The sequence below is a fragment of the Phyllobates terribilis genome, unplaced genomic scaffold (assembly GCF_046119375.1).
Source record: "Phyllobates terribilis strain yellow unplaced genomic scaffold, ASM4611937v1 Scaffold_5__5_contigs__length_657084704, whole genome shotgun sequence".
Classification (NCBI taxonomy): Eukaryota; Metazoa; Chordata; class Amphibia; order Anura; family Dendrobatidae; genus Phyllobates; species Phyllobates terribilis.
In genome coordinates this window covers 59,247,002-59,267,222 of record NW_027362765.1, presented here as the reverse complement: position 1 = coordinate 59,267,222, position 20,221 = coordinate 59,247,002, and the positions used below count along the sequence as shown (strand labels likewise).

The 20,221-nt window shown below is 46.6% G+C and overlaps 1 pseudogene; it reads right to left on the bottom strand.

Annotated features, from left to right (window-relative positions):
- Positions 1-20,221, bottom strand: part of LOC141271448 (uncharacterized) — a 305,103-nt pseudogene that overhangs the window by 276,476 nt on the left and 8,406 nt on the right.

Below are 20,221 nucleotides of genomic sequence, written 5' to 3'. Positions count from 1 at the left end.
CCAGGATCAAGAAGGCCCGGAGCTTAAGAGTGTGGCTCCACAGCAAATGGATCCCAGGCAGGATGCAGACTGAGCGGTGTACGCCACCTGTCCACGCCGACATGATATATTCAGAGGGACTCCGGCTGCAAGAGGGGTACCGGCCCCCGACACCCGACCTTGCTACTCTATGTCCTGGACGGGAAAGCCCGGTTAGGCCCTGAGGATCCCACTGGGTGGCGGACGGAGCGGAGCTGCCACCCGTGCCCTTGTTCTGACAGGAGTTCAGAGGGAGTCCTGGCCTATTTGCACACACACGGACAGGAAAGGATTCGGTCTGTAGTTCAGGAACACTCTGGTGTAAGGTCACGACTGAATGCTGGACTTACTCGGAGGTTGTCGGACCCCCGTCCCTGGTGACCGCAGGACCCCGTGGGGAGCAGGGAGTCGCCTTCCTTCTGCCATCTCTAAAGTGAGTAAAGCCTTGGAAGTTCACCCCTATGGCCTCCGGACTGTTTATTCTGCGCCACACCGCACAACGCGGCGCCCGTCTCCCTCTACTGCCACCTAATCCTCCTGTCCCTCTGCCCTGAGGCCTTGCTCCGCCTGTGGGGAACAGTGAGAACTTAGGCCGCCATGACACCAGGCCTCGGTGGACTGTAGCGGCGCTGGTGACCCTTCACCAGGCACCACGGGTGGCTTAGTCGCTAAATAAGCCGCTCAACCCTTACGAGCCCACAACATCTTCCTTTTCATGTGACGGCCCTGAGCACGGGTCGGGTCCGGGCCATGGCTGCACTCCATCTCTTCATCTTAGGACCCGACGCAGAGTCCCCCATCACCCAGGGTAAACTCAAAACTAAAAGGGCTCTTTCGAGAATGAGGTGTCACAACCTGGCGTAGTCGGCAGGATCGCGTGCCCTCAGCAAAGGAAGAAGTGCCCATTGCTACCGGGTACTGTGTGCCTTACACCTTGAACTGTTGTTTTACACTTAAAATGGCGCCCGCCCAAGAAGAACAGGCGCCAAAATGCTGTGAAAAGACTGTCTTTGAACGCCTCCCATCGTGGGCTGGGCTCCCGCTTGGCGCCAAAAATGTGGACTACCCCTTCCATCAGAGACTGTCCGTGGGGTAATGCCCGTCAAACCGGATGGGCTGAACGAAGGCGGGCCGGTCAGCATTCCGCACAGGAACCGCCCCGGAAAGAGGAGGAAGAAGAAAAGCAACAAGGTGTGGCCATTGCAGTCGGAGCTTGGCAATCAACAGAGGCAGACATGGATGCCTCTGGGGAGCAAGTCCACGTGTCTACTGAACCCGGTTCAGGCCTTTCACCCGGCAGAGAGCAAGGCGGCAGCGTGTTGACCTCGGGAGATTTTGCATTTCTCCGGCAGGAAGCTCCGGGACTCTTAAGAAGGCAAAGAGAGGCCCAGGAGGCGGCGACGGCTGCGTGGCGGGAGGAGATGCTGCTGCGTATCCGGGACCACCGCCAAGGAGTCGAGGTTCCAGGACAAGGCGACGCGGTGACAGAGGTCGAGGGCGGCCCAGCGGCGGGTGAGTGTGCAACCCCTGCCCCGGCTGCAGAGCCTACCGTGACTATCCTGGACCTCATGACGGAGTATCTAATCCCCCACGCGGTCACCTGGGAGCAAGCGTTGGCTCCAGAGCTGCAATCGGCAGCTATGAGTGGGGACCTGCGATGCCGCACAAACCCTGATTCGAAGGTGCCTGAAGCTGCGGAGGAAACTACCGGCTCCAACCCGGACTGGTCCGCGCCTACAGAGGAACCGCAGCAACCCGTTCTTACCCCGCTACCCGCACCAGCAGTGACCTGGCCCGAGGCTGAGGAGTGGGCCTGGGAAAACCAGGGGGGCGACCTAATGGGCTTCCCCCGGGAGACCCGGGCTGAAGCGCGGAGGAGGAGCCAGTGGTGCAGTGATCAGATCTTCCAGCTCGCTCGGGAGCAGCGTCAGCGGGAGCAGTGCTGCGAGCGCCTCGAGGTGAGGGCTAAAGCTGCTAAATCTCGGGCACGTCAGGAGGAGGCCACCGTCCCAGTCCCCGAGTGGAAGGCCAAGTTGTCCGTTTTCACCATGAGGCGGGGTGGGGGTTCATAAGAAGTCCCCAGTACTAGGACGATGTGTTCGTCAGCCGGCGGGACGTAGAGCCGCGTTTAAGGAAGGGAGACCCTGGTCGGAACCTCTTCCCGGGAGACACTGTGACTTTCTCTCGCCACCAGGGGGAGCGAGGGTGGTACGCCCTGGACGTACACAGTGTCCGGAAGAGACGCCACCCCGCCCTCAGCCTCAGGGGACCGGCTAGCCTCCGTTGGGAGGAATGAGCCCTTTCCAAGGAGAGAGCCCGAGGTTTAAAGCAGCCCCCGGCTGTTTCTGTTCTTGTTTACAAGTTTAATCTGTTGACTTTCTCTATTATGCTTAATTTCTTACCCGGTTTCTAGAGACACGTGTCCCTGCGGACTGGCAGCAGACAGACTCTTTCCCCTTGTATATAGTTTGCATCTCTTTAGGTGCTCCATATTGGTTTTATACAAAACCGCGGATATTTTCTACCTCAAGACCTCAGAAGAAAAACCTGTCAGGGTGGCTCTCCGGGAGGTCCAACTCGGGATCTTCATGCCCTGCAGCCACCCCAGGGCCCACGTTGAGGGTTTAGGGCAGGTCCCTCACACTTCTGAACTGACTCTGCGTCCTTGCACTTTTATCTGTCTGTTTGCAGTAATGTCTCTGGAAAAATGCTAGCACTTTTATACTTATATTTTTATACTGTATGTCATGTTATGCAATGTTCAAGGATATGTGCCTCCCATAAAGGGAAGGTAGTTTTGTTATATTAAAAAGAAAATTTCCTGGGTGTTACTTCTTTTGCAGCCCGCGGACGTGCTGTGTTTTACCAGGGGGGAATGTGACGCCCCTGAGGGTTCGACCGCCACAGGGATGCTGCACTTCTCTAATGGAGTGTGGTGTTCCTCCTCTGAGGTAAGTCCAGTGTGATAGTCGTGACCCAACCTTTTGCATCCAACACCACATTTCTCCACCAGAGGGAGCTAGTATGCACTAGGTGCTGCTCCCCTGGTTACAGGGAGACTGGGGAACACAAAGTGGTAGGAACCAGTTAGTGGGTGAGGGTGGAGGACTTACAAGTTAGTTACACTTTAGAATTCATATTTAATCAAAAGCCATCTTTGATCTTGGTCGTTGTCGTTCTCTGGCTGTCTTGGTTGCTGTCAGACTACTGTGTGTAATGTGACCTCCCTCCGAGACCGCAGATCCTGTGTGGGCTTGCGCCGGCAAGGGACACAGCCCTCGTACCCTGGCCTTGGGACGAGAGGCAGGTTGTATACCAGGAATGTCTCAACCCGGCCAATGACCAGGATCAAGAAGGCCCGGAGCTTAAGAGTGTGGCTCCACAGCAAATGGATCCCAGGCAGGATGCAGACTGAGCGGTGTACGCCACCTGTCCACGCCGACATGATATATTCAGAGGGACTCCGGCTGCAAGAGGGGTACCGGCCCCCGACACCCGACCTTGCTACTCTATGTCCTGGACGGGAAAGCCCGGTTAGGCCCTGAGGATCCCACTGGGTGGTGGACGGAGCGGAGCTGCCACCCGTGCCCTTGTTCTGACAGGAGTTCAGAGGGAGTCCCGGCCTATTTGCACACACACGGACAGGAAAGGATTCAGTCTGTAGTTCAGGAACACTCTGGTGTAAGGTCACGACTGAATGCTGGACTTACTCGGAGGTTGTCGGACCCCCGTCCCTGGTGACCGCAGGACCCCGTGGGGAGCAGGGAGTCGCCTTCCTTCTGCTATCTCTAAAGTGAGTAAAGCCTTGGAAGTTCACCCCTATGGCCTCCAGACTGTTTATCCTGCGCCACACCGCACGACGCGGCGCCCGTCTCCCTCTACTGCCACCCAATCCTCCTGTCCCTCTGCCGAGGCCTTGCTCCGCCTGTGGGGAGCAGTGAGAACTTAGGCCGCCATGACACCAGGCCTCGGTGGACTGTAGCGGCGCTGGTGACCCTTCACCAGGCACCACAGGTGGCGTAGTCGTTAAATAAGCTGCTCAACCCGGACGAGCCCACAACATCTTCCTTTTCATGTGACGGCCCTGAGCACGGGTCGGGTCCGGGCCACGGCTGCACTCCATCTCTTCATCTTAGGACCCGACGCAGAGTTCCCCATCACCCAGGGTAAACTCAAAACTAAAAGGGCACTTTCGAGAATGAGGCATCACATTACAAACCCTAAAATGATTAGTATTTCTACAATCCAGTGACTGACGAGAATCTGTGACTTCTCTGCATTTAGTGGTCACTACTCACCTGGGTAGTCATATGTAGGAATCTCCTCTTTACACCGCTCATCACCCCTCACATATGTCTCTGTAGGATTAATATGGGTCAGATCTTTACCCTGAAAGAAATATTGCAAAAGTCACAGACTGATTTCATAGTCATCTGAAATGATTTAGAAGAACAGAAAATGGTGAAATAGCTGCAGATCTCCTGTATCAGGCTGTGTGCCCACGATGAGTTTTTAATGCGTTTCCGCAGCGTTTTTGCAGCTGCGGAAACGCATTAAAAACGCATGGTAGAAGGGCAGCAATGTTCCCCAATGATAATCCGCATGTGCTGTGCACATGCTGTGGAAATTTCCACTGCGGATTATCATTGCGGAAAAAAACGCAGCACTACCAAATATTTTGCGGAAGTGCTGCGTTTTTGCCGCCATTGACTTGCATTAGAACGCGCCAATTCCGCAAGACTGCATCTGTACTTGCGTAATTGGCGCGTTCTAATGTGCGGATGGTACCCGGGTGTAGAGGAGAGAAGAGTCTCATCCACACCCAGGTAACAGTAAAAAATCTGTAAAAAAAGAATAAAATAAAAAATAAATGTATATTTACTTTCTGGCGGCACCCGCGCTGCGCTCCTCCTTGCTTCCCGGTACTTCGCGGTGGATTGAAGGACCTGCGCTGACGTCAGAGTCAAGTGACGGGTCACGCGACGCTGACGTCGGCAAGTCCTTCAATCCACCGCTGCCGCCAAGGGAGAACGGAGTGAGCAGGACACCTGGGGTCCATGTCGTTTGTATGGATTTATATAGTGTGACCTAGTTGTCACAAGCACTTTCCAAGTGATGCTAATCGCTTGGAAAGTGCTTGTCAATCCGCAGTGAATAACGCTTCATTTCCGCATGTCCCTGGCAGGAAAACGCATGTACAATCCGCATGTGATTTTTTCTGCTAGGGAGATGCAGAAACGCTCAGGAAAAAATCCTGAGCATTTCTGCATCGTGGGCACATAGTCTAAATCTAACCTGTTGACTCCTAATTCTAAGCAGCAGTCTCCATAACCTTAAAATTGTGAGAAGATCCAGACAACATCTAATGTCTATGATCAGCTTTATCCTGTCATCTCCACCAAGTATAAAACATACACTGAATGGCCACATTGGGAGAAGATCCAGACAACATCTAATGTCTATGATCAGCTTTATCCTGTCATCTCCACCAAGTATAAAACATACACTGAATGGCCACATTATTAGAGACACCGATCAGCAGCACTTGGACCTCCTTCCTATAAGTAATCCATGACTATACGACCATTGTGGCATCGAGCATTGTCCTGCCATAAGTGTCCTTCTGCTAGAAAAGGATGAACTTATTTGACCACTGGCCACAAAGCCTACGTAAGCTCCTGTGCTGAAGAGTTGTTTATTCGGACCTTTATTTAGCTGCAGGACATGACTGTGCACTGCCTGTGCCATACAACTGGCTATAAAAGCCCATGGTACAGAAAGGGGGGTGCTCTCTCTTGCTCTTCCCACACCACAAGACACAGAAGAAGGATCTTCATGCTGAGAAGCAGCTGACATGTAGGCCTGGACACGTGCTGGACAAAGACATGATTTACCAGCCAGGATCCAAGGAAAGATGGGTGAATCTCAACAATTAAGCTAATTATGGACAAATGGATAATTACTTTAGAACTAATTATTGTATGTACCTGCTGCAATCTGATTCTTTTTAATGGACAATCCAAGAATAAATCGATACATTTTTTTATAAGAATATCGTGATATTGATACTTTGCGAAGTCCTCAGTAGAGAAAAATAATACAGAAAGAAGTATTATTTAACACTATCACAGCAGTGTCAGTATAATCTCAACACCACTGTATATAATAAATGTTCAAAGTCGATCAGATCACTTTATGTTTCCATTATAATGTAGATTCACATTGCAAATGATCCACAGAAAAGTGATCACTAGATTTCCTGCTGCACTCTGGAGTCACTGGACACATTTCCACTGACAAATGGTTATATTAGAAAAGTTCCGGTGTCTCTAATAAATAGATTGTTCAGGGTATAATACTGGTGGATAAAACAAGACTGAACATAAAACCTTCACAGCCTTCTACACTTCATTGGGAATATTTCATGACACCTTCTCTGCATCTACCTGATCATCCTGAGGAACATTGGGATATTCTTGTTTACAGTCCTGTGGAAGAAGAAGACGGGGACATCTCTCTGGTGTTGTCTTCTCACTGGTTAGAACTGGAGGAAAAACATACAATGACTGATTTCATTCTTTACAATGACGTGGCATGCGTCACTTCTGGCCAGAGACCCGCATTGATTGGATGACTTTACATTAAAATATGCCCACCCTTGTGTTTTGTTGATGCCCCCTGAAGAAGGCCGTGCCGAAACGCGATTTTGGTTGGACACACTATCCTCCTTTAAGCTCCAGCACCACGTGGTCCTTCCGTTTGGTATGTTAGTACTTATTCCTTAATGATTTGTACCACATCATAGATTGTTCAAAATGTTCACTAGTATAGTGAGCTTTCAGTCTACATGTCTGCTATTCTTTGTGGTACATCTATACATTAGAGACCACGCTAAGTATATTATTACAATGCTATGATGCAATATATGGATATGTAATGTTGCTAGGGTTCCACAGCGAGTAGTGTTGTCTATTTTCTATGTTTGTGTATGCCCGCACCATTTTGTTCCATCTACCGGTATACTAAGGTTTTTTAACCTAAATACTCAATAAAATTTATATTTTTATAGTTCATACAATTGGGTTGTTTGATCGTCGTTTTGTTTTTTTGTAGATATAAACAGATAATTATATTTGTATTTAGTCCTGTCTATTACCTGGTGATGTGAGGGGCTGGGGAACCTCCATCGTGACGTCCTTGTACAGATCTTTGTGTCCTTCTAAATACTCCCACTCCTCCATGGAGAAATAGACGGTGACATCCTGACACCTTATAGGAACCTGACACATACAATGATACCGTCATCCTCCCGATCCCTTCATAGCGTTACTGTATAATGTCCCAGCATTCCCAGCAGTGTCACCTCTCCAGTCAGCAGCTCAATCATCTTGTAGGTGAGTTCTAGGATCTTCTGATCATTGATGTCCTTGTGTATCAGGGGATGAGGTGGAGGCCTGGTGATTGGGCTCAGGGGTCTTCCCCATCCCTCAGACACAGGGGCCTGACAGCGCTCACTAGAGGTCTTCTTCACTACTGTGTAATCCTGGTTATGGAGAGACACATTAATAAATCTCACTACAGACATCTCCAGAATCCTCACCTCTCCAGTTCTGTCCATCTGTTATTCCCATAGATAAGAATGATGTAATGTGACGTCATCAGAATCTCTCACCTCTCCAGTAAGCCGGAAGAGGATCTCTAGGGTGAGGTGTAATATCCTCTCCGCCATCTTGTCTCTGTCCCTATCCATCCTTGACCGGTCAATCAGGACAATTCTCTTATAAAGAAGATCTCCACTGAGAGGATCTGATATTGTAGGGACCTGAATGGGAAGAAGTTGACTATGTAACAGTATTATTCTTAGAGAACTATTGACTCTCTTGTGCTGTATATCTGAAGACTGTTTACATATGTATATAAAGTACAGTAAAATAACGGTTTCCAGTTGGATGAACACATATGTGAACTGCCCTGCTGGAGTAAATCAATTATTCAGAAATGATGATGAGAATGAGGTCTTTTATTCACAACGTGTTTCAACGCCGTACAGCATCTTTATCAAGTGAATAAAAACACTTGATAAAGACACCTGTTTGGCATTGAAAAGCGTTGTGAATAAAAATCCTTCTGGAGGATGTTATCCAATAGCCACGGGACAACAATGGAGTTGTGCCTCTCACAATTCCATAGCTCCCAACTGTCCCAGATTCAGCGGGACTGTCTGGATTTGAGGGTTCAGTCCCGCCGTCCTGGCATGTCAGGGCTGTGTCCCGGCTTCTAATACTATCTCTCGTTGATGTCTTCATCGCGCCGTAGCTCCTCTTCCTCAGGCAGCAACTCTCACTATGAGCCACATCCCATAATAATAAAGATTAGTGATGAGCGAGCACTAAAATGCTCGGGTGCCCGTTATTCGGGTCAAGCAAATCATAATGCTCGGGTGCTCAACCCGAGCAATGAGCTAAATGTAAGTCAATTGGAAACGCAAGCATTTTTCCACCACCCCCCACCACTCCTGGAGGTCTGCAGGGGGCCTAAAAATTGCCCAAATGGATTTAAACAGCACAGTTAACACCCCTGGAAGCATCTCTGACTTCCAGGTCACTGCTGTGAACAATGTCGGAGTATTACGCCACTTTTACGGACTCACAATAAAACATACAAAAATGAAGTCAAAATGTTTTTTTCCTGGAAAAAATGTTAAGGGACATTCTTTCCATGGTAATGACTTGTATATAAGGCAAAAAAAAACAAAACCATTACATACACGTGCATCTCACTAAATTAGAATATCATCAAAAAGTTAATTTATTTCAGTTCTTCAATACAAAAAAGTGAAACTCATATATTATATAGAGTTATTACAAACAGAGTGATCCATTTCAAGTGTTTATTTCTGTTAATGTTGATGATTATGGCTTACAGCCAATGAAAACACAAAAGTCATTATCTCAGTAAATTAGAATACTTTATAACACCAGCCTGAAAAATTATTTTAAAATCCAAAATGTTGGCCTACTGAAATGTATGTTCAGTAAATGCACTCAATACCTGGTCGGGGCCCCTTTTGCATCAATTACTGCATCAATGCGGTGTGGCATGGGGGCGATCAGCCTGTGGCACTGCTGAGGTGTTATGGAAGCCCAGGTTGCTTTGATAGCAGCCTTCAGCCCGTCTGCAGTGTTGGGTCTGGTGTCTCATCTTCCTCTTGACAATACCCCATAGAGAATCTATGGGGTTAAGGTCAGGCGAGTTTGCTGGCCAATCAAGCACAGTGATACTGTTGTTTGTAAACCAGGTATTGGTACTTTTGGCAGTGTGGACAGGTGCCAAGTCCTGCTGGAGAATAAAATTTCCATATCCAAATAGCTTGTTGGCAGAGGGAAGCATGAAGTGCTCTAAAATTTCCTGGTAGATGGCTGCGCTGACTTTGGTCTTGATAAAACACAGAGGACCTACACCAGCAGATAACATGGCTCCCCAAACCATCACTGATTGTGGAAACTTCACACTAGACCTCAAGCAGCTTGGATTGTGTGCCTCTCCACTCTTCCTCCAGACTCTGGGACCTTGATTTCCAAATGAAAATTGGAACTCTGGGACCTTGTGGAGTGTGTCAATGACTGCCTTCTGGACATCTGTCAAGTCAGCAGTCTTCCCCATGATTGTGGAGCCTACTGAAACAGACTGAGGGACCTTTTTAAATGCTTAGGATGCCTTTGCAGGTGTTTTTTGTTAATTATTTTAATTTACTGAGATAATGACTTTTGTGTTTTCATTGGCTGTAAGCCATAATCATCGACTAACAGAAATAAACACTTGAAATAGATCACTCTGTTTGTAATGACTCTATATGAGTTTCACTTTTTGTATTGAAGAACTGAAATAAATTAACTTTTTGATGATATTCTAATTTAGTGAGATGCACCTGTATATATAAGTACTTTTGAGGAATGAAGTCTGCTAACATGTAACCTCAAAATAAAAAAACAATTTTATTGAGAACGATTAAAAATGGACTGTACATACATACATCAAATCTGTCAACATACAGAGGGCACTGGTGAGTAGCCTGACTGACAAAAGGCAGCAGAAAGAGAGATATGGATTTAGGGGTATACCCAACTATGATCCCCTCAGATTATAACAAAAACAACCTCTGAAACCCTTACTAATATTATACCAATCTCATAATACTACTGTCACACACTAATATTCAGGATTAAACCCAACCTGTAAATGGTTTACAGTGTCCTCAAAGATACCTAAAGTGCAAAGTGCAAAAAAGTGATACAGTGCACATATAAAATCAAATATCAGATAAACCTTCAATTGGTTTCCCAATCAGGAAAAACCCTAAAAGGCTAAATAAACCCTATGCTAAATCTGCCTGTATAATCATTCCTTCCTGACAGCGGAGGTTGGCACCCTAGTTAAAGATGGCGATATGGCGCCCCCGCTCCACGACGGCTGTCCCTGGCTAACCCTGGACAGCCCTATAACAATGTTGCATTACAATACAATGCAACCTCCTGACTTATCTTTGATGTATTATAGATGAATGTCCCAGGATAATTTCTTCAGAAATAAGCCTCATAAGTCTCAATGAGTTTCCTCATAATCTGGTTCCTCAGGAGGCAGATAGATATATGGTATAACCACAGGGATATCTGATGTAACAGATTCCTATGTCCGTATTGATAATAAAATAGCTACCTGGGAGGACTCGGATAAGTCACCCACCCTGTTAGGTTTCTTATATATACCAAAGGCTCCTCCCATCGATTGGCTCCATAACACACAGGTAGATGATATAATGTCTGATATTACCTGTATAGAATGAAGGGGTGCCATCTCCATGATCCTTCTGCCATGCACCTCCCATACCTCATGCTGTATATTGTATCTGTGAGGAGGTTGCATTGTATTGTGATGCAACATTGTTATAGGGCTGTCCAGGGTTAGCCAGGGACAGCCGTCGTGGAGCGGGGGCACTGTTATGATCTGCAACAAGTACTAAGGAAAGATAGGGGAAAGCTGTCCCTACAGTAAGACTAAGCTGAATCACTACTATGTAGCGGGCTGCCTGTTCCTAGCGAACAGACCCGCCTTAGTCTTCGGCTAGTCTGAACGAAGCCCTATAGCATAAGGGGAGGGGTCCCTAAAAGAACTAAGGACTGGGACAAAAATGGGACACCTCCTAAACAGAAGTTGTTGCAGAACACAAAAAGACAAACCGACAAAAAGGTACTAGAGGTCCCAGAAGGACCAAGCGAACTGACAGAGAATGGCACCGAAGCACCTGGCTAGAGAAACAGTCAAACACTGAAGTCCAGCACAGCCAAAAGGGCGGAATATAAATGGAATATAAAGGCAGATGGTCACAAAATTGAAAAAACAAACAGGAGGGTTCTAACAGGCGCCATATCGCCATCTTTAACTAGGGTGCCAACCTCCGCTGTCAGGAAGGCTGATTTAGCATAGGGTTTATTTAGCCTTTTAGGGTCTTTCCTGATTGGGAAACCAATTGAAGGTTTATCTGATATTTGATTTTATATGTGCACTAGATCACTTTGCACTTTAGGTATCTTTGAGGACACTGTAAACCATTTGCAGGTTGGGTTTGATCCTGAATATTAGTGTGTGACAGTATTATTATGAGTTGGTATCATATTAGTAAGGGTTTCAGTGGTTGTTTTTGTTATAATCTGAGGGGATCATTCTTGGGTATACCCTAAATCCATCTCTCTCTTTCTGCTGCCTTTTGTCAGTCAGGCTACTCACCAGTGCCCTCTGTGTGTTCACAGATTTGATGTATGTATAGTCCGTTTTTAATCATTCTCAATAAAATTGTTCTTTTATTTTGACGTTACATGCAGGGCTGTGCAGTCGGAGTCAGAGTCGTGGAGTCCGAGTCGGTGTCCATTTTGGTGGAGTCTGAGTTGGTATAAAATGGACCGACTTCTAAAATATATAATAAATTGGGTACAGTAGTTCAATGCAGTTTGTGGGGAATATTTTTTCATAAGAATTTGGGAAAGTTCTGAAATGTCCTATAAATGTCTGTCCTATTCCTGATCTAAGGGTCTAGACTTTTAGCTGAGATGAATCTGTGCTACAGTAAATTTATCACTTAAATATGAGCCATGTATGAGGGAGTCGGAGTCTGAGTTATGGAGTCGGTGTCATGGAAATTGAGGAGTCGGAGATAGAGTCAGTAAGCCAAACCTCCAACTCCACAGCCCTGGTTACATGTTAGCAAAAAAAAAACACAAAAATGCTCCTCCACACCTTGAGCTATGTTCACACGTAGCGTTTTTTGACGCGTTATTACACTTTTGCATTGCTTTCAACGGTGAAAAATACATTCACCAGGAAATGTCATTTTAATATTTTAATACCTTATCTGGCCATGTGGTGTATGAGACATGATCAGACACATCCTGTTTCATTTATGAAGGAGGGATTCTGAAAGTTACAAAGCCTATTTTTACAGGGTCATCAGACAGCCCTTACTATTGTTCAAGAGCCAGCTGATGGCCCTCACTGTTGTTAGAGGGCCATCATCTGGTTATGCTTTGTTATTCCCATTATAAATGAGAAGGTCTCCTATACTGTTATTGCGTAAGAAGTGACTGCAAGGACTGCCAAAAATTCGGTAAAACCCCAATACACCTTTGAAGAGACAGAGGAGGGCCTCAGTTAAAAAAAAACGTTACCATTCTAAAGAAGCGGGTCTCCTACACTGGTATTGCCAATGCACTAAGTGGGCTTAAAAACATTTACCCCTGGGGGTATACATGAACATACTGGATAGCATACAGAATATTAGAGGCAGGCATCTTAAAAAAAAATTAGCTAAGACCATCATAAACACCCTTAAATAAAATTATTATGTGGGAGTTGCATCACAGTCACCCTGGTGATATGATGGTAGAGGATGAGAAGGAGAAGGAGGAGGACAACACAAAATAGACAAAATCAGGAGGCTTATGCACATGTCTGTGTGTGAAGAGGTGCATGGGAATAGTCTCCCCCCAAAAAAGCCACTGGATTTGACTTTATGTTCTAATGCTATCATCCGGTGGTGTTGAGAAGTCTGGCCCAATCCAGCCCTTGTTCATTTTTATAAGAGTCAGCATTTTCAGTTGACAGGCATATGCGCCTATCAGTTATAATGCCCCAGGTGGCACTAAAAACCGCTGACAAAAACGCTAGCGGAAGGGCATGCCAGGACCTCCAAGGCGTAGAGAGCCAGTTCTTGCCACGTGTCCAGCTTGGATACCCAATAATTATAAGGCACAGAGGAATCACGGAGGATGTTGGTACGGTCGGCAAGGTACTCCTTCAGCATCTTCCAAAACTTTTCCCTCCTCGTCAGAGTACCCCCACGCATCAGGGCCTGGGCGCTGGGAGGGTCTGAGAAAACTGTCCCACACCTTTGACAGTGTTCCCCTGCCTTTGTGTTTCCCTCGCCTGTACTCCTTGGCTATCCAAGGAACTGTGACCTCTGCCACCAGCGTTTTCAGATGGGAATTTTTTTTTAATAATTCCGCAACAAGCGCCTTCTGGTACTGCAACATTTTACTAGACCTCTCCAAAGCGGGTTGGAGAGATAGAAAGTTCTCCTTGTAGCGTGGGTCTAGAAGTGGGACCAACCAGTAATTACTGTCGGCCAAAATGCAAGGGTCATGAGAAAGGCAGAGGAACATAAGGTCAGCCATATGTGCCAAACTGGTAACAAAAAAGTCTCCCCTGTCCTGACCAAGAGGACAACTGTCCATGCTCTCCTCCTCATCCTCCTTGTTCTCCCTTTCCTCAGGCCATCCACTGTGAACAGACGGTATGGCAGTTGTGTGGGTAGTAAAGTCTGTAGCGCAGGAAAACAGCTCGTGTTCCTCCTCCTCCTCATTATCACCCAATCTGCGTTGGGATGAGATGAGGCTGGGCGGTGTGGCATCACCCTGTATGGTTCCTTGCTCAATCTCATCGTGCTGTGCCTGCAATGCCTCCTCTTTAATTGTGATCAGCGAGGATTTCAGTAGACAGAGAAGCGGGATGGTGACGGTAATTATGGCGTCATCATCGCTCATCATCTTGGTGGCGTCCTCAAAGTTTTGGAGGACGACACAGATGTCTGACATCCATGCCCACTCATGAGCTCTTATTCTGTGGAGGCTGACCTGAATAATGACAGGCGTGTTGAAGCTGGTACTCAAAAACAGCCCTCTGCTGCTCACAAATCCTTCCCAACATATGGAACGTTGAGTTCCAACTCATGGTAACATCGCACACCAGTAGGTGAGCTGGAAGCTGCAAACGCTGCTGAAGCATGGCAAGTACGGCGGAAGCTTTAGGTGACTTTCTGAAATGGGCATACACGCGGCGACAAGCCGCTCAGGCAGATTCGGGTAGGCTTTGAGAAACCGCTGAACCAGTAGGTTGAGCACATGGGCCAGGCATGGTACGTTTGCGAGCTCGCCTAGCTTGAGGGTTGCCACCAGGTTCCAGCCATTGTCACAAATGCCCATGCCTGGCTGTAAATTCAGGGGTGACAGCCACAGATCTGCCTGCTCTGTTACAGCTGTCAACAACTCTGCAGCGGTATGCGGTTTTGTCCCTTAAGCATATTAGCTTGAGCACAGCCTGTTGCCGCTTGGCCGAGGAAGTGCTGCAGTGCTTTCAGCTTCCGGAGATGAAGACTCAGGAGGAGGAGGTGCAGGAGCTGTAGAATGTAGGGGCAACCCTGATTGACTCAGGGCCCACAATCCTCGGCATCGGGAGGACGCGTTCTGTCCCAGGGTCCAAATGGGTCCCGGCTTCCACTATATTAACCCAGTATGCCGTCAGCGAGATGTACCATTCCTGGCCACAAGCACGTGTCCATGGTTAGGTGAACCTTCTCAGTAACAGCGCTGTTGAGGGCACGACTAATGTTCTGGGACACGTGCTTGTGTAATGCGGGGACGGCACCCCAGGAGAAATAGTGGTGGCTGGGGACTGAGGGACGGCCGCAGCCATCAGGTTGCGGAAAGATTCCGTCTCCACAAGCCTAAAAGGCAAAATTTCAAGTGCAAGCATTCGAGAAATGTGTGAGTTTAGTAGTGTGGCCTGTGGGCGTAGGCTGCGTATTTGCGCTTTTGTTCAAAGGACTGGGGTAGGGACAACTGAACACTGCGCTGGGACAAGGAAGCGAATGCTGATGGTTGAAAGTGTGCAAAGACTGGTGCAGAGAGAAAAGCATCTTTGCCTGCGCCATGGACAGAGGATTGGGGTGCACACACAACAGTGCAACAGGCAGTGGTGTCACCCGCAGACACTGTTTCTGGACCCTGGCATTCGGCCCAACTAGTCGGATGCTTTGCTCTCATGTGCCTGATCATGCTGGTGGTGGTCAGGCTGGTAGTCTTGAGGCCCCTGCTGATGCTGCATGGCAGATGTTGCAAATGGCCTTTTGGGGTTTTCTGGATAGTCTTTAAAAAAGAGCCAGACTCTGGAAGACCTAACAGTTAGACTGGCAACTTCCCTCATGTTGGTGTTCTGTGGAACAGTTGCCCGCCTTGTGTCTACGGCCACCCCACTGCTTATTCCTGCCTGTTGTGGTGCTACACCTCCCACCCCTCTGTGCTGCTGTCCTCGCTATGCATGTCACCTTGCCAGGTTGGATCAGTCCACCACCGCATCTTCCACGTACGCACCCTGGGCCTCCTCCTGACTTGGTTGCAATTGTGTCTCATCATCATCATCATCATCATCCACCTCTTGCAACAGTTTTCCACCAGTGCCTTCGTGTGACCATGGCTGCTCAAATATTTTGGCATTGCTACATGTGATCTCCTTTTGCCCTGCTTGAAGCAGGCCAGGCGAGAGGCCCGAATCTATAAATGGGAAAGTGAACAGCTTTTCGGAGTGTCCAAGTGTGAGATCACTTGTCTCCGGGCACTCGGCATTGTGGGACCAAGCAGGATCAGGGTGAGGAATATGTGGTGACTTGACCGTGTAAAAGACAGAGTGGTGGCAAACTGACTGGAAGCATTATCTGCTATCCAACCAACAACCTTATCACACTGCTCTGGCTTCAAGAGTGGTGTTCCGCAGCCCCCTAGTAATTGGGACAGGAAGGTAGTTCGACATAATGTGGGTGTTTGTTGTGCTTCCTCAGCAGACACAGTTTCATCTTGCCCATGGCCTCGGCGTGTACCATCATGTTCACTTCCCGGTCCCTTGCCACGTGCCCATTTTAAATTGAGTGTAATATTTGACCAGCTACAAAAAACGTCACGATTATTAACGCAGTAATATGGGATCACGTCTGATGACCACGGTTTTAGGAAGTGGCCTTATAGATGTGGTATTAGTCAGTGACCAAGTGTGAATAGGTTCAACAACACATAGCTGGCTGACTTTAAATGGAGTATATTTGGCAAGTTCCACAAAATGTCTGTATTATTACCGCAGTAATATGGGATCACATATGATGATGGAAAAGTTTCTCTGCTTCCACAATACAGCAATGCGAATAAAATCAAAAAAATCTGGCTATATTCTGCTAACAAGCAAATGGAGCAGTAAAATGGTGTACTGTATTGCTTTTTAAGCAAATAATCAGGATTAAGAGCAAAAAAAACCACTAAATTACTTACCGATAATGTGTTTTTCCTGAACCCATGACAGCACCTACAACGAGAGAGGGGATCCGCCCTTCCAGGACAGGAAACCTACAGAATAAAAGGGCGGCGCCTCTCCACCACCTCAGTTGTTTACAGAGCATGAGAGGACACTACTTAATAGTTATATATCCCATGATTTTTCCTTCTACACACCACGTGAATCAAACACCATGAAGGAAATGAAGTGATCAACTTCTACCAGTGATTGGAGGGAATATAAGGGTGCTGTCATGGGTTCAGGAAAAACACATTACCGGTAAGTAATTTAGTGTTATCCTATCACCCATAACAGCACCTACAATGAGAGATTTACAGAGAAAAAGCTTTATAGTTAGGGTGGGATCACAGCCTGTAGAACAGTTTTCCTAAAGGAAAGGACAGCAGAGGATCCCAGATCAAGCCTATAGTGTCTATAGAAGGTGCAAGGTGAAGACTGAATCGCAACCTTACATAATGCTTGATGGGGACATCCGCTTTCTTATTGTTCTGCCATGGATTCCTCGGATTAGCACAGAAAGTAGGGTGCACAATTTCCTGACTTCTATGGAAATTGGAAGCTAAAGTAGCTCCGGAACCGACCCATCTTCTAGGATCTGTATAAACAAAGGATTAACCGAAAAAGCTTGAATGTCACTAACTTACCATGCTGAAGTCAGGGCCACCGGGATAATAGTCTTTATTGTGAAGACCCTGAATCCATGGGTTCAAGCGAAGACTTATTACAGCCATAAGCACTGGACTCACATCCCAGGGTGCCATCTTTGGACTGAAAATGGGCCTAGATCCAAAGCTCACTTTCACATTCCTTGCTTATTCAATGAAGGTTGGACACTGTTCCAGTAGTCTACAGCTAAAAAGGTCCACTTGCAATTCTCTTCCTCTTTATATGAGGTGCTGTTAAAGATAAAAGGTGAGACTTCGCCATCTGAACTGATTAGACATGTGTCATTAGGGATCTTGGCAGAGTGCCTCCATAATGGTTTATGTAAGGTAAAGCTACTCTATTGTATGACAAGACCTTTACATGGTGACCATGTATAGATGAATGGAGCTTTCTTATATACTGCCTAAAGCTTCTTTAGGTTAGAGGAACCGGGTCTTTAGAGGCAGCCCACGGGTGTGTACCCGTGACCATGATACTACTGGAATGTAGGAGATTAGTTATTAACAGCAATATTGCCTTGTTCAGAGTTGTGGCCAGACTGCTTATTAATTTTGACACATAGCAGGACTCCTTATTCTACCTTGGGAGACCACAACTCTTACTCACTGCCCAGTGAGTTCTGCAGCACTCGATGGATCTGCCCATAATCCCGAAATAGTTGAGGTAAACTATTGTCAATGCCTCTTCCTTCGATATGAGAGTTGTCCTAACTACTATAATCCTCCATAAAGCCTTAAGGCTCATTAACATCTGAATGGAAGGACACAAACTTAAAGCCTAAATCCTCATTTTATGCCAAGAACTATTCTCAGGAAATTTGATGTTTCATGTGAATTGGAACCTGATTGTATACCTCCTTAAACGCCTATACTACTATACCGCAATCTGGAACTGCAGATTTACTAGCAGTTCTTCTAGAGTCCATTTCCAATGATTTAACTCTCAGAAATCTCAACAGCCCCTTCGGGTTGTAGCAAACCCAGGTAGGACTGGGTTAAATAATAGCTTTACAGGTCTTGATTAGGGTCCCTGGAGAGCTAAGCACCAGAGCAGGCTAGACATTCACCTTAATCAGACTGCTGGAGAGCAGAGCAGATGGTATGTGTCTTGGAGCTAATCAGAGACACAGGCCAGACTCCACAAGTATCAGTGATTACCCTGGATAAATATTGTTTTGTTTGATCAAGCTGGGTTAGCTGAGCTGTATATGAGTAGTCAGGGTCTGTTCTATTTAGTCAGAGCTTGGACAAGACCAGAAATAATGTTTACGACTTCTGTGCAACCTGTAAAAAGCAAGAAAACTGCGCTCGATTGGACCAAACCCACAATGGCTGTATGAGCACTACATGATGCCTCCTACCTTTAAGAGTGAAAACCTACAAGGTTTATTATTAACCTGCAAAACTAAGGAAGCGCTCGTCAACTGCCTCCAATCGGCATTCCACCGAGCCAGCTGAGCACCAGCCAGGAATACTGCTACCCTCTGTCTCAAAATAGAGGCTAGTATATTTTTCCCCCTGAATTCGGTAAGCTGGCCATGCACAGTTTACAGTCGCTGAACTTGGTTTTGTCAGACATAAACTTAGTTGTGGAACCAGTACCTTTACAAAGAGGGACTATGAGGCACAGACACCCTATAAAAGCACTACAAGGCACAGGGGCAGCCTGAAGCACTGAGTGACACTATGAGGCCCCATTAGGTACTAAAAGGCACTGTGAAGCGCTATGAGGTACTAACAGGCGCTATACGGCACTATGAATGCACCATAAGGCACTATGATATGTTCTGCTATGAAGAGCCATAAGGCGCTATGAAGTGCTATGAGGCACTATGCCATGAGGCACTATAAAGCACTATGAGACGCTATACGGCACTATGATGTGCTTTGAGACACTATAATGTGCTTTGAGACACTATACACTGTGTTACAAATTATTATGCAAATAATATTTTCTCAGATTTTCCCAAATTACCTATATGAATTGCAGTCATTGTAATTTTCCAGTCAAATAACTATTAGAGTACAATTGAAAGGTTTTTGTACAAACTGCCTATGATAACAGTATATTTTTTAAAAAATAAACTCAAACTGCACTCAAAATGCATGTTCCAAATTATTATGCACAGCAGAGTTTTCAACCTTTTCATTTTAATAAAGAACAAAAAAAATGGTCATTTTTGAAATTATAAGCATTAGCAGGTTATTACAAACTGAAATCAAACAGTTTTCAACTCAAAACTTTATTCTAGGTGATGTTACATTTGCACATAGGACCCCTTGCTCGAAAGGAGCTTCTGAACTCTCTCGTCCATTGAATTTGTCAGGTTTTGGATGGTTTCTGCTTTAATTGTTTTGCATGAGGACAGAATACCCTCCCAGAGCTGTTGCTTAGATGTGAACTGCCTCCCGCCATCATAGACACACCTTTTGATGATGCTCCAGAGGTTCTCAATGGGGTAGAGGTCAGGGGAGCATGGGTGCCACACCATAAGTTTGTCCCCTTTTATGCTCATAGCAGCTAGAGATACAGATGTGTTAGGTGCAGCATGAGACGGGGCATTATCATGCATGAAATGATCTCGATGGTCCAGATGGACGGAGTGGAGGATGGCTGGTTGATGGACACCCCATGCAAACACGGCTACGGCGCTAACAAGGAGGAGGTGGAGTAATGTTTTGGGCTGGAATCATGGGGAGAGAGATTGTCGGCCCTTTTAGGATCCCTGAAGGGGTAAAGATGAACTCCATAATGTATGTTGAGTTTCTCAAACAGCACTTCCTTCCATGGTTCAAGAAGAAGAACCGTGCATTCCGCAGCAAGATCATTTTCATGCATGATAATGCCCCGTCTCATGCTGCACATAACA